This window comes from Procambarus clarkii, chromosome 55 (assembly GCF_040958095.1).
Source record: "Procambarus clarkii isolate CNS0578487 chromosome 55, FALCON_Pclarkii_2.0, whole genome shotgun sequence".
NCBI classification, from domain to species: domain Eukaryota; kingdom Metazoa; phylum Arthropoda; class Malacostraca; order Decapoda; family Cambaridae; genus Procambarus; species Procambarus clarkii.
In genome coordinates, this window is record NC_091204.1 from 25814752 (window position 1) to 25828330 (window position 13579).

Below are 13579 nucleotides of genomic sequence, written 5' to 3' on the forward strand. Positions count from 1 at the left end.
GAACCTTGCAGGTTCATTATTATCTTTGCAGAATGAAGCTGGAGCCTTACTCAAGAACAATCAAGATCTATCTACCAAAGTCGTCCACCTCGAACAAGAATTAAACCTTCTCAGGAACACAGTTACTAACTTTAATCCAGATGAAACCACTAGAAAACAGGAAGAAATATTGCAACAGTTTGAGAACCATCTGAACAACCTACAACAACAACACACTGTTACCCAAGAAGAAACAGACCAACATAAACTACTTGAGTCTGTAATTATCTCTTCACATGATTTTCCCCATGAAACTGATGGAGAAGACTGTGCTGCCATCGTGATCAAGGTATTGCAGGATAAGTTAAGATATTCAATCCAAAAAAATGACATCAAATCAGCTTATAGAGTGGGTACCAAATCATCTGGTACAAATAACAGGAGAATACAAATAAAACTAGATAGCTGCTCCCACAAGTTTGATCTTATCTCATCTGCAGTCGCTAGTAAATCCTCTGTTTATGTGAAAATGTCTGACCAGGTTCAGGCAAAATCTCTTTTTTAAACTGTGTGGTTTCTGCAAAAATTCCCCTATAATTAAACACTGTTTTGTGCGAGATGGTAAAATTATAGCTAGGAGGTCTGACACTGGAAAAACCTATTCAATAACCACAGAAGCTCACCTTAATTCTTTCCTCAGTGACTGTGGGATAACTGCTGTGTAGCCAGAATTCAAATTATAATCTCAATTAACTAGCATTGTGTACTTTAGCTCTGCCTTTCCTTTCAAAAGGTTTTAACTTTAGTTAAAAAAAAAATAAAATAAAAAATTTGTTCATCTCTATTATTGTCTTCTTTCTTTTTACTCCCATGTTCCATAGTACACTGGCTTTGCCTGTGTCCTCTAGCATTAACTTCATTATCCAGTGTTCCTGAGTGTATCTCTATTTAAACTACCTCATTTTATTTTAGTGTAACTTTAGTATTCAACTATAGTGTACTTATAATAGTATAGTAAGCAAGCTTTTCATTTTATAGATTTCATAATTGCTTTTTTACTTTTTTGGTCATCTATTGTTTACTAATTATTCTAGTTCATTTTTTACATTCCTAGTTCCCATTAAGCTTTTATTACTTAAATTACCATTAAGTTTATATTACTTTAGAATTTTTATTCTACTTCTTTGTTTTCTATTTTGTAATATGCCATTCTTGCCTTGTTTTCCTGCAACCAGCCTTTTTATGCAGACAAGTATAGACCCAGAACTAAACCTCTTATCCACTATCTATGACAATCATCACTTTAATGATCAAAATTGCAGATATTTTACAGCACATGATGTAAACAATGTATTAACACATAATCACAATATCTCTGTAATCAACTTGAACGTTAGATCCCTAGGTAAACACTTCGATGATGTTAGTGCCTTGATTGAAACTATTGACAACAAATTCTCTTTTATTATATTTACTGAAACGTGGTTGAAAGAGGATACTACTCAACTCTTTAACATGCCTAACTACTCGGCAATTCACAACTGTCGTCAAATTCAGAGAGGTGGTGGTACTGCTCTTTACTACCACCAAGAACTAACATGCTTAAAAATAATAAGAACTAGAGACTGCTGTGGGGAGTATATCTTCGCCAGTTTCAGAGTCAAGGGTGCCGAGTCTATCCTGTCTGTGGGTGCAGTCTATAGAATTCCTAACACTGATGTGTCCGAATTCAATTCAAACCTTAGAAATCTAATACTAGTTAACAGACTGAACAAAAACCATCTAATTATCGCAGGGGACTTTAATATTGACCTCTGCGAGCCTGAACACCCTACTGCTGTTAGCTTCCTCAACTATATGAATTCCTGCTTCCTCATACCCTTAATCACTAGACCTACTAGAATCACTGATAGTACTGCCACGACTCTAGATCACATCTGGACCAACATAACCTCTCCGCTTACTTCAGGTATAATCACCGATAGCACTACAGACCATTACCCCACATTTCTCTTAACTAACATTAACAAACCACCTCTTGAGTCAAGGGAGTTAAGCGTTAGGCTGCACAATGAAACTGCTATAGACAATTTTATAACTGCTGCTGATAATGTCAACTGGGAATCCGAGTTAGGTAACATAGGGGACATCAACCTAGCAGTGCAATCTTTTCTTAAAAAAACTCTTAGCCTTTATAACACCCACTGTCCTATGCTTACAAAACAAGTCACAACCAAAAAGCTTAACAATCCTTGGCTTACAAATGGAATACTTAAATCCAATAATAAGAACATGACCTTGAGAAGAAGTATAGGTTAGGAACTGTCTCCAAAGAATTTTGAAAGAATTACTCGTTATTGCTATCTAAAATAATTAGACGAGCCAAAACTAAATACTACGAAGATAAATTTACCCAAGTAAAGAGCAACATTAAAAAAACTTGGAGCACAATTTCACAAATATTGGGATCAAAGAAGATTTTAAATAACAAACCAGCACTCCTGTTCAACAACGATGGTCAGCTTTCAGCCTCTGATTCTGCTATTGAGTTCAATAGGTTCTTCTCTTCCATTGGGCCATCCCTTGCAAATGATATTCCATCTTCCAGTACTGATGTTAAGGACTATCTTACAGGAAACTATCCACAGTCTCTGTACCTAAAGCCTACTAATTTCACTGACGTCAATGAGATAATCCTTTCCCTTAAAACCAAGTCTAGTGCCCTTGAGGAGATACCAACTTTAATTTACAAAAAAGCCTCCAGATCTTTAGCCCCTGCTATTGCATTGCTCTTCAACAAGTCACTTGACCTCCAAACCTTTCCAGATATTCTAAAAAAAAAGCAAGAGTAACCCCTGTCCACAAATGTGGTGATCTCACAGATGTTAACAACTACAGACCTATATCAATCCTGCCTAACTTGTCACAAATATTTGAAAAACTAATCTACAAGCAGCTTTACTCTTATCTAGCCAAACACAATATACTTAGCTCTTGTCAATATGGCTTCAGACCCAAAAAATACACTAACGATGCACTTATTAGTATGATTAACTTGATTCATGCAGCTCTTGATAAAAATGAGTTCCCTGTTGGGTTATTTGTGGACCTGCGTAAAGTTTTTGACACTGTCAACCACCAAAACCTTCTCCTTAAATTACATCATTATGGAGTCAGAGGACACTCCCTGCAATACCTCAAATCTTACCTTACTGACAGGCTCCAGTATGTTTCTGTGAATAATTCAATTTCTCCCACCCTACCCATCAATATTGGTGTTCCTCAGGGCAGCATACTTGGCCCCCTCCTCTTTCTCATCTACATTAATGACCTTCCAAATGCCTCCCAACACCTCAAACCAATTCTTTTTGCTGATGACACAACCTTCATTTACTCCAGTCCTGACCCCCTTGCTCTAAATGCCACAGTAAATACTGAACTAAATAAAGTCCATCTTTGGCTAACTACCAACAAGCTCACCCTTAACATTGACAAAACTTTCTATATTCTGTTTGGCAATAAATCCTCTAATCAAATAAATCTCAAAATAAACAATACCCAAATTTGTAACAAATTAGATGGCAAGTTTCTTGGCGGTCTCATTGACCACAAGCTGAATTCCAGGGACACATTCTAAATATATCAAAAAAAGTTTCAAAAACTGTTGGCATTCTTTCTAAGATCAGATATTATGTACCCGCCCTGCCCTGGTGACTCTCTATTACTCCCTCATCTATCCATATCTCAACTATGGTATTTGTGCTTGGGGTTCTACTACCCAAAATCATATACGTCCTCTAATTATGTGCTCACCTAGATGTGCTCACATGTTGGTGAGCACATCTAGGTGAGCACATCTAGGTAAGTACATCTAGGTAAGCACATCTAGGTGAGCACATCAATGCCATTAAACAACCTGTCCCGAATTTTTTTTATTTATTAAGTACTAAGTGTATATCTTGATATACCTTATAGAATTCCAGAGAACGACTGTGTAGAGTTTCCTTCGATTAAATATATTCAGATCCTTGATGTTTATAAAATATGTTTTTGTTCGATTCCGGAAGTGGAAGTAGTTGGGCAGCGTTCCTTCACTCCGTCCTCACATCCCAGCTCATCTTAATGATCCTTCCATGTGCTATATAATTATACTGGCCTAGTACTTTCACCTCATACTTACCTTACCTTACCTTACATATTTTTCTTATAGTTTTTCCTCGTGGATTTTTGCTTCTCAGGCCTCAACTGTCAGTTGATGATGTATGATGAAGTGAATGAACATATGAGTGTTGAGTTCTTCATTAGGCAGGAAGCGTCATGGCCAGACTGGGAGGTCGGACCCGGTGTTCACGCGGTCACCAGTTGGACCCTGTGTTCACGCGGTCACCAGTTGGACCCGGTGTTCACGCGGTCACCAGTTGGACCCGGTGTTCACGCGGTCACCAGTTGGACCCGGTGTTCACGCGGTCACCAGTTGGACCCGGTGTTCACGCGGTCACCAGTTGGACCCGGTGTTCACGCGGTCACCAGTTGGACCCGGTGTTCACGCTGTCACCAGTTCCAACTCTATATATGACATGTTAGCTTCCGTTTTTCCATATATTACGCAGATAAAACTTTAGTTTTAATCTAAAACTGTTTTTCATCTTTTTAATCAAATTTTACAAATTCAATCACGTTTTATTTACGAATTCTAGTAACTTTTATATATATTATATAATTTGTTATTATTATAACATTACGAAACAGTTAAAACTTGGGGTGAGTGTTGCAACACAGCAACAACGTGTTGTGAGTGTTGCAACACAGCAACAACGTAGTGTGAGTGTTGCAACACAGCAACAACGTAGTGTGAGTGTTGCAACACAGCAACAACGTAGTGTGAGTGTTGCAACACAGCAACAACGTAGTGTGAGTGTTGCAACACAGCAACAACGTAGTGTGAGTGTTGCAACACAGCAACAACGTGTTGTGAGTGTTGCAACACAGCAACAACGTAGTGTGAGTGTTGCAACACAGTAACAACGTAGTGTGAGTGTTGCAACACAGCAACAACGTAGTGTGAGTGTTGCAACACAGCAACAACGTGGTGTGAGTGTTGCAACACAGCAACAACGTAGTGTGAGTGTTGCAACACAGCAACAACGTAGTGTGAGTGTTGCAACACAGCAACAACGTAGAGTGAGTGTTGCAACACAGCAACAACGTGGTGTGAGTGTTGCAACACAGCAACAACGTAGTGTGAGTGTTGCAACACAGCAACAACGTGGTGTGAGTGTTGCAACACAGCAACAACGTGTTGTGAGTGTTGCAACACAGCAACAACGTGTTGTGAGTGTTGCAACACAGCAACAACGTAGTGTGAGTGTTGCAACACAGCAACAACGTGTTGTGAGTGTTGCAACACAGCAACAACGTGGTGTGAGTGTTGCAACACAGCAACAACGTAGTGTGAGTGTTGCAACACAGCAACAACGTAGTGTGAGTGTTGAAACACAGCAACAACGTAGTGTGAGTGTTGCAACACGGCAACAACGTGTTGTGAGTGTTGCAACACAGCAACAACGTAGTGTGAGTGTTGCAACACAGTAACAACGTAGTGTGAGTGTTGCAACACAGCAACAACGTGTTGTGAGTGTTGCAACACAGTAACAACGTAGTGCGAGTGTTGCAACACAGCAACAACGTAGTGTGAGTGTTGCAACACAGCAACAACGTGGTGTGAGTGTTGCAACACAGCAACAACGTAGTGTGAGTGTTGCAACACAGCAACAACGTAGTGTGAGTGTTGCAACACAGCAACAACGTGTTGTGAGTGTTGCAACACAGCAACAACGTGTTGTGAGTGTTGCAACACAGCAACAACGTGTTGTGAGTGTTGCAACACAGCAACAACGTAGTGTGAGTGTTGCAACACAGCAACAACGTGGTGTGAGTGTTGCAACACAGCAACAACGTAGTGTGAGTGTTGCAACACAGAAACAACGTAGTGTGAGTGTTGCAACACAGCAACAACGTGTTGTGAGTGTTGCAACACAGCAACAACGTAGTGTGAGTGTTGCAACACAGCAACAACGTGGTGTGAGTGTTGCAACACAGCAACAACGTAGTGTGAGTGTTGCAACACAGCAACAACGTGTTGCGAGTGTTGCAACACAGCAACAACGTGTTGTGAGTGTTGCAACACAGCAACAACGTGTTGTGAGTGTTGCAACACAGCAACAACGTAGTGTGAGTGTTGCAACACAGCAACAACGTGGTGTGAGTGTTGCAACACAGCAACAACGTAGTGTGAGTGTTGCAACACAGAAACAACGTAGTGTGAGTGTTGCAACACAGCAACAACGTGTTGTGAGTGTTGCAACACAGCAACAACGTAGTGTGAGTGTTGCAACACAGCAACAACGTGGTGTGAGTGTTGCAACACAGCAACAACGTAGTGTGAGTGTTGCAACACAGAAACAACGTAGTGTGAGTGTTGCAACACAGCAACAACGTGGTGTGAGTGTTGCAACACAGCAACAACGTAGTGTGAGTGTTGCAACACAGCAACAACGTAGTGTGAGTGTTGCAACACTCACAAAACACCATTCACATATGTTGCAAAACTCACAACATGTGCATATGCATTCGTGTATGCTAAATAAAAGAAAAATCTTAACCTAATGTATTCGTCATATATACTGATGTATACCTGTCTTCTCTAATCTTTCAACTGGGGTTCCTACCTTGCGATCATTACTAAAACAAACATGAACATTTCAAAATCAGCTTAAGGTATCAGTAATACTTAAGTAATAAACAAGATGAAAGACTGATAATTAGAGTGAGAACAACTAAATGAGCACATGAAGGTACTCATCTATTTGTGCTTGCGGTAGTGTTCAGGTTCCTGAGCCTATTGGGCTCTATCATATCTACACTTGAAACTGTGTATGGAGTCTGCCTCCACCAAATTACTTCCTAATGTATTCCATTTGTCAACCACACTGACACTAAATAATCACTACACACGACCGTAGTATGATATGTGATCACGTCTAGGTGAGCACATCTAGGTGAGCACATCTAGGTGATCATCTATACCTATAAACAGTAAGATTATAGGCATAGTTGATGTGCTCACCTAGATGTGCTCACCTAGATGTGCTCACCTAGATGTGTTCACATAGATGTGCTCACCTAGATGTGCTCACCTAGATGTGCTCACCTAGATGTGCTCACCTAGATGTGCTCACCTAGATGTGCTCACCTAGATGTGCTCCCCCTAGATGTGCTCACCTAGATGTGCTCCCCCTAAATGTGCTCACCTAGATGTGCTCACCTAGATGTGCTCCTCCTAAATGTGTTCACCTAGATGTGCTCACCTAGATGTGCTCACCTAGATGTGCTCCCCCCTAGATGTGCTCACCTAGATGTGCTCACCTAGATGTGCTCCCCCTAAATGTGCTCACCTAGATGTGCTCACCTAGATGTGCTCCTCCTAAATGTGTTCACCTAGATGTGCTCACCTAGATGTGCTCACCTAGATGTGCTCCCCCCTAGATGTGCTCACCTAGATGTGCTCACCTAGATGTGCTCACCTAGATGTTTCTACCTGTATGTGCTCACCTAGATGTGCTCACCTAGATGTGCTCACCTAGATGTGCTCACCTAGATGTTTCTACCTGTATGTGCTCACCTAGATGTGCTCCCCCTAAATGTGCTCACCTAGATGTTTCTACCTGTATGTGCTCACCTAGATGTGCTAACCAAGATGTACTCACCTAGATGTGCTCACCTAGATGTTTCTACCTGTATGTGCTCACCTAGATGTGTTCACCTAGATATGCTCCCCCTAAATGTGCTCACCTAGATGTTTCTACCTGTATGTGCTCACCTAGATGTGCTAACCAAGATGTACTCACTTAGATGTGCTCACCTAGATGTGCTCACCTAGATGTTCCTACCTGTATGTGCTCACCTAGATGTGCTCACCAGTAAGACACATAGTGGTGATGTACCATGGGAGTGTGCCTGTAAGACACATGGTGGTGATGTACCTTGGGAGAGTGTGCCTGTAAGACACATGGTGGTGATGTACCATGGGAGAGTGTGCCTGTAAGACACATGGTGGTGATGTACCATGGGAGAGTGTGCCTGTAAGACACATGGTGGTGATGTACCATGGGAGAGTGTGCCTGTAAGATACATGGTGGTGATGTACCCTGGGAGAGTGTGCCTGTAAGACACATGGTGGTGATGTACCATGGGAGAGTGTGCCTGTAAGACACATGGTGGTGATGTACCATGGGAGAGTGTGCCTGTAAGACAAATTGTGGTGATGTAACATGGGAGAGTGTGTCTATACAACACATGGTGGTGATGTATTATGGGAGAGTGTGCCTGTAAGACACATGGTGGTGATGTACCATGGGAGAGTGTGCCTGTAAGACACTTGGTGGTGATTTACCATGGGTGAATGGGCCTGAAAGATACAATGTGGTGATGTACTATTGGAGAGTGTGCCTGTATGTTACGGCCCTATTGGGTCGCAACCGGGTTCTTCTCTGATGTTATTAGAGTTTGGGTATCCGGCCACCCAAGTTAGTAGTGGCTTTCAAGGGGTGTGTTCCATAACGCAAGTAAATTAAAGGGGAAGGGATACAAATGCACTGCTTTTCTATATATAGGCGAATCTACCCTGGCCACAGGCCAGCCAAATCACAGTCCCACTGGGTGCACCGTCGTGGAGGCCTTCAACCCCAAATCCAGCCTGTAGCTGGCAGGTTCTGATCAGCTACGCTGTGTTGGCCACTCCACGATCGATACTAGAGTTGCGAGCCCTAGGCAGGAGCCTCGTGTGAATCCGCAGATCACTCTCCTTTCTCAGCACCACAGTGGCTAGTCTCTTCCAGCAGCCAGCCCCGGATAGGACGATTCCTGGCACTGCCACGTCACAGGCAGGCTAATACACTCAACAGTGTTAGTACGGGGGTGACTCACAGCTTCTGCAGAGCAAACTCATGAAGAGACCTTGGCTGCCTTGGGTAGACTGCCCATCGTCCATTACAGCAGTCCCAGGTCGACTCTGTAATCAGACACGTCATTAATACGGGGGACACTCTAGGGCACCTCACTCACAGGTTTAGACACAAACGTCCACCTATCCACTCCATAGATGGCGTTGCTGTCTAAGCGCCACCTCACCAGAGGTCAGCAGCGGCTACGTTACGAGCTGATTAAGACGGGAAACCAGCCCCTGTGGCCGGTATATCTCGTCGTCACTAGATGGCGTCGTCTATTTGGAGGGGGTTTCGGGAGTTGACTCACAGATGGCGTTGTCGTCAATGCTCCATGCTACGATGCTGGACTTGGGTCCGTAACACTGTAAGATGCCCTGCCCTGGTGACTCTCTATTACTCCCTTATCTATCCATATCTCAACTATGGTATTTGTGCTTGGGGCTCTACTACCCAAAATCACTTACGTCCTCTAATTATTCAACACAAAGCTGCTATTAGGACAATATCCAATTCTGGCCCCAGACATCACTCGGTACCCCTACTCAAATCCCTGAATATGTTAGACATTAAGTCACTGCACATTCTCTCATGTGTATTATACATATATAAAACGCTAAACTGTAATGCCAATCCTGATCTCAAAAGCTTCATAGAAGGTTGTAACAGAACCCATGAGCACCACACCAGAAATAAATACAGTTTTGATATTCCTAGAGTACGACTTAATCAAACTAGAAATGCTCTACAAATCAAGGGGCCCAGAATGTGGAATGACCTTCCCAACCATGTTAAAGACAGTACCTCTCTCAACCAGTTTAAGTTAAAAACGAAGCTATACCTAATAAATTCCCTGTAACCTACCTTACCCCTCTATTGTCAACCCATGTATGGTTTTTTTTTTTTTTTTTTTTCAAATCAGCGCTGTTTTAATGTAATTTTCTGTAATAATTTGTAATTGTATTTGTGCTGTTTTTTCAACAATGTTCCCCCCCCTCTTTTACCTCTATTTTTATTTGTACTCAACGCATTTTTTTCTTTTTACCCATTAGTTTTAAGCTTTAGTCAGTAGTGTTTTTTCCTGCCCGAAACGCTTTGCGTAATAGTGGCTTTGTATGTACTAGCTCTATCTATAAAGCCAACAAACTTTGTAAAATCTCTTTATGTATGTACCTTTGCCTAAATAAAAATTATTATTATTATTATTATTATTATAAGATACATTATGGTGATGTACCATGGGAGTGTGTGCTTGTAAGATACATTATGGTGATGTACCATGGGAGAGTGTGCCTGTAAGATACATGGTGGTGATGTACCATGGGAGAGTGTGCCTGTAAGATACATTATGGTAATGTACAATGGGAGAGTGTGCCTGTAAGATACATTATGGTGATGTACCATGGGAGAGTGTGCCTGTAAGATACATGGTGGTGATGTACCATGGGAGAGTGTGCCTGTAAGACACATGGTGGTGATGTACCATGGGAGAGTGTGCCTGTAAGATACATGGTGGTGATGTACCATGGGAGAGTGTGCCTGTAAGACACATGGTGGTGATGTACCATGGGAGAGTGTGCCTGTAAGATACATGGTGGTGATGTACCATGGGAGAGTGTGCCTGTAAGACACTTGGTGGTGATGTACCATGGGAGAGTGTGCCTGTAAGACACATGGTGGTGATGTACCATGGGAGAGTGTGCCTGTAAGATACATGGTGGTGATGTACCATGGGAGAGTGTGCCAGTAAGATACATTGTGGTGATGTACCATGGGAGAGTGTGCCTGTAAGACACATGGTGGTGATGTACCATGGGAGAGTGTGCCTGTAAGACCCATGGTGGTGATGTATCGTGGGAGAGTGTGCCTGTAAGACCCATGGTGGTGATGTATCGTGGGAGAGTGTGCCTGTAAGATACATTGTGGTGATGTACCATGGGAGAGTGTGCCTGTAAGACACATGGTGGTGATGTACCATGGGAGAGTGTGCCTGTAAGACCCATGGTGGTGATGTATCGTGGGAGAGTGTGCCTGTAAGACCCTTGGTGGTGATGTATCGTGGGAGAGTGTGCCTGTTAGATACATGGTGGTGATGTACCATGGGAGAGTGCGCCTGTAAGACAAATTGTGGAGATGTACCATGGGAGAGTGTGCCTGTAAGACACATGGTGGTGATGTACCATGGGAGTGTGTGCCTGTAAGACACATGGTGGTGATGTCCCATGGGAGAGTGTGCCTGTAAGACACAAGGTGGTGATGTACCATGGAAGAGTGAGCCTGTAAGACATATGGTGGTGATGTACCATGGGAGAGAGAGCCTGTAAGACACATAGACATTCACCTAAAAAGCTATGCGTGCTATTGGCTGTACAAGAATGTAAGAACCCTTGTATACAAAAATTAAAAAATAATAAATAAAATACAGTAATATATCATAATATATTACTGTATTATATCATAATTATGTAAAATATCATAATTCCTATTGTTTAGCTTTCTAAGTTTTCTCAAGCATTACATGGGTTACAGTGTGCAGGTGTTTAACATTAGGAGGGGGGGGGGGGGGCAGGGTCCATACAGGCTTCACATACAGCTGTAATTAGGTCAGTTTCAGTCTCATCTGTCCTGCACCTCGCAGTGTTCTACAATGTTAAAGATTTTTCTTTTAAACCATTTCATATATTATTGGGCCCCAGAGACATCATCTATAACTTTTGTTACTCCTCTGCATGAACCTTTTTTTCTAATTTCACCTAAAATATCATAAAACCTTTTCCTTGAAAGATTATCGGCAACTTTTGATCTCACAATATTATCTTTCTCTTTCTTAATCCTCTTTCTTGATGATATTGAGCCCTGGTGCCACACCTGAGCTGGGGCCACCAACCATCTCTGGGACACCCTGCGTATTTCCGTAGGTCATGCCAAAAGGTAGATCTATTTTGAAATTCCCCTAACATGATTATTCCAACCAGGCATACTACTTCTTTTATTGGTTATAAGATAAATATTCTCTTCCCCTGCCCTATCTAGCACTAAACGACAGATGTGAAAAAGTCCTTGAGATTGTTCTAATGCAAATTGCACTGGATAATATTGCAAGCAATTGCATCACTTGTGATTTGAGTATTGGTTAAGCAGGCATTTAAACTTATCCAGGTCAGCAAGAGTGGCCTTCCTACGTTTAGGTGTGTTCTAGGGAGGTTTATGTTATCTTTGGCAGCAGCAACTTGTGAGTGAGGTATATTGGAGGTGGCCATGGCAGGATGATACCAGGACAGGTTGTCATCACTGACAGCCTTATACTTAAAGGTGTGACCAGTTATATCATCAATAAGAAAATGATCAATATGAGACCTTCCATTCCTATCTCATGACATAAAGCTATAGTAATAGTAAATAAATCATTAATAGCAGGATTATGTAAATTTTCAGCATCCATGAATTCATTAAACAAATTTAAGTATACATCTTGGTGGGTAAAATCAGTGTTAAAAATCACCTACCACCCATGAGTTCAGCATTATGATACAAATTACTCAATTGATATATTTCTGATTATACATTTCCATACTCATCTGCACAGTTGATATTGCTTGTGAAACATGCATACACACACACACATACACACACACACACACACACATAATCAAATACTGCTGAGCACCTTTCAGGCCCCTGACAACTGAGTGGACAGTGCATCAGATTCATAGTCCTGAGGTTCCGGGTTCGATCCTTGGTGGAGCCGGAAACAAATGGGCAGAGTTTCTTTCATCCTGATGAGTCTGTTCACCTAGCAGTAAATATGTACCTGAGAGATAGACAGCTGCTACAGGCTTCTTCCTTGGGATTGTGTAACAAAAAGGGGGCCTGGTCGAGGACCGGGCCGTGGGGGACGATAAGCCCCGAAATCATCTCCAGATAACTATAGGACACAAGTATAGCAGGAGTGAGCCCTGATACAATATTGACAACCTCAACTTTACATTGCATATTGTTATGCCCAGGATAGCAGCAGCACCATAGGGTCTTCCAGGACCTGACCAGTCAATAGACATGTCAATACTGGCATTGGAAAAAGAACTATCAATAAATTTGAAGTGGTTTTGATATTCATAAGATGTAAGCCAGTGTTCTTGCAAGACAAGAATATTTTGCACATACCAAAATGCTTTTAACGTTCATATATTCAGGGTTTGTTATTTCTCTAATTACCTTAATAACCGGGAATTATAACTTTACAAATACTGAAGCATTGTCATGGGGGTAAATAAACCATATTACGTGAAGATCATTTATGTGCTAATTAAAACAACATTTATAGTAAGAGGACAGTAAATTGGAATGTTGAGACAATTGTCAAGTAATAATAATATAATAATTAACAGGTTTTAAGAGCCATCTATTGCATCTTTAAAATAATTTAGACAAAATCGGCAGAATTGATATTGGTCTATAATTGTTGACTTCAGTGAGATTGCTGCTTTTATGGACTAAGGTTACTCTTGCTTTTTTTCTCAAAATATCAGGAAAGGTTTAGAGTTCAAATAATTTGTTGTAGAGCAATGCAATGGTTGGAGCTAAAAATCTAGGGGCTT

General features: G+C 41.6%; 1 pseudogene; it reads left to right on the plus strand.

The window, feature by feature from the left end:
* The first annotated feature begins 10957 nt into the window (after window positions 1-10957).
* Window positions 10958-13579, plus strand: part of LOC138352966 (voltage-dependent T-type calcium channel subunit alpha-1G-like) — a 34370-nt pseudogene continuing 31748 nt past the window's right edge.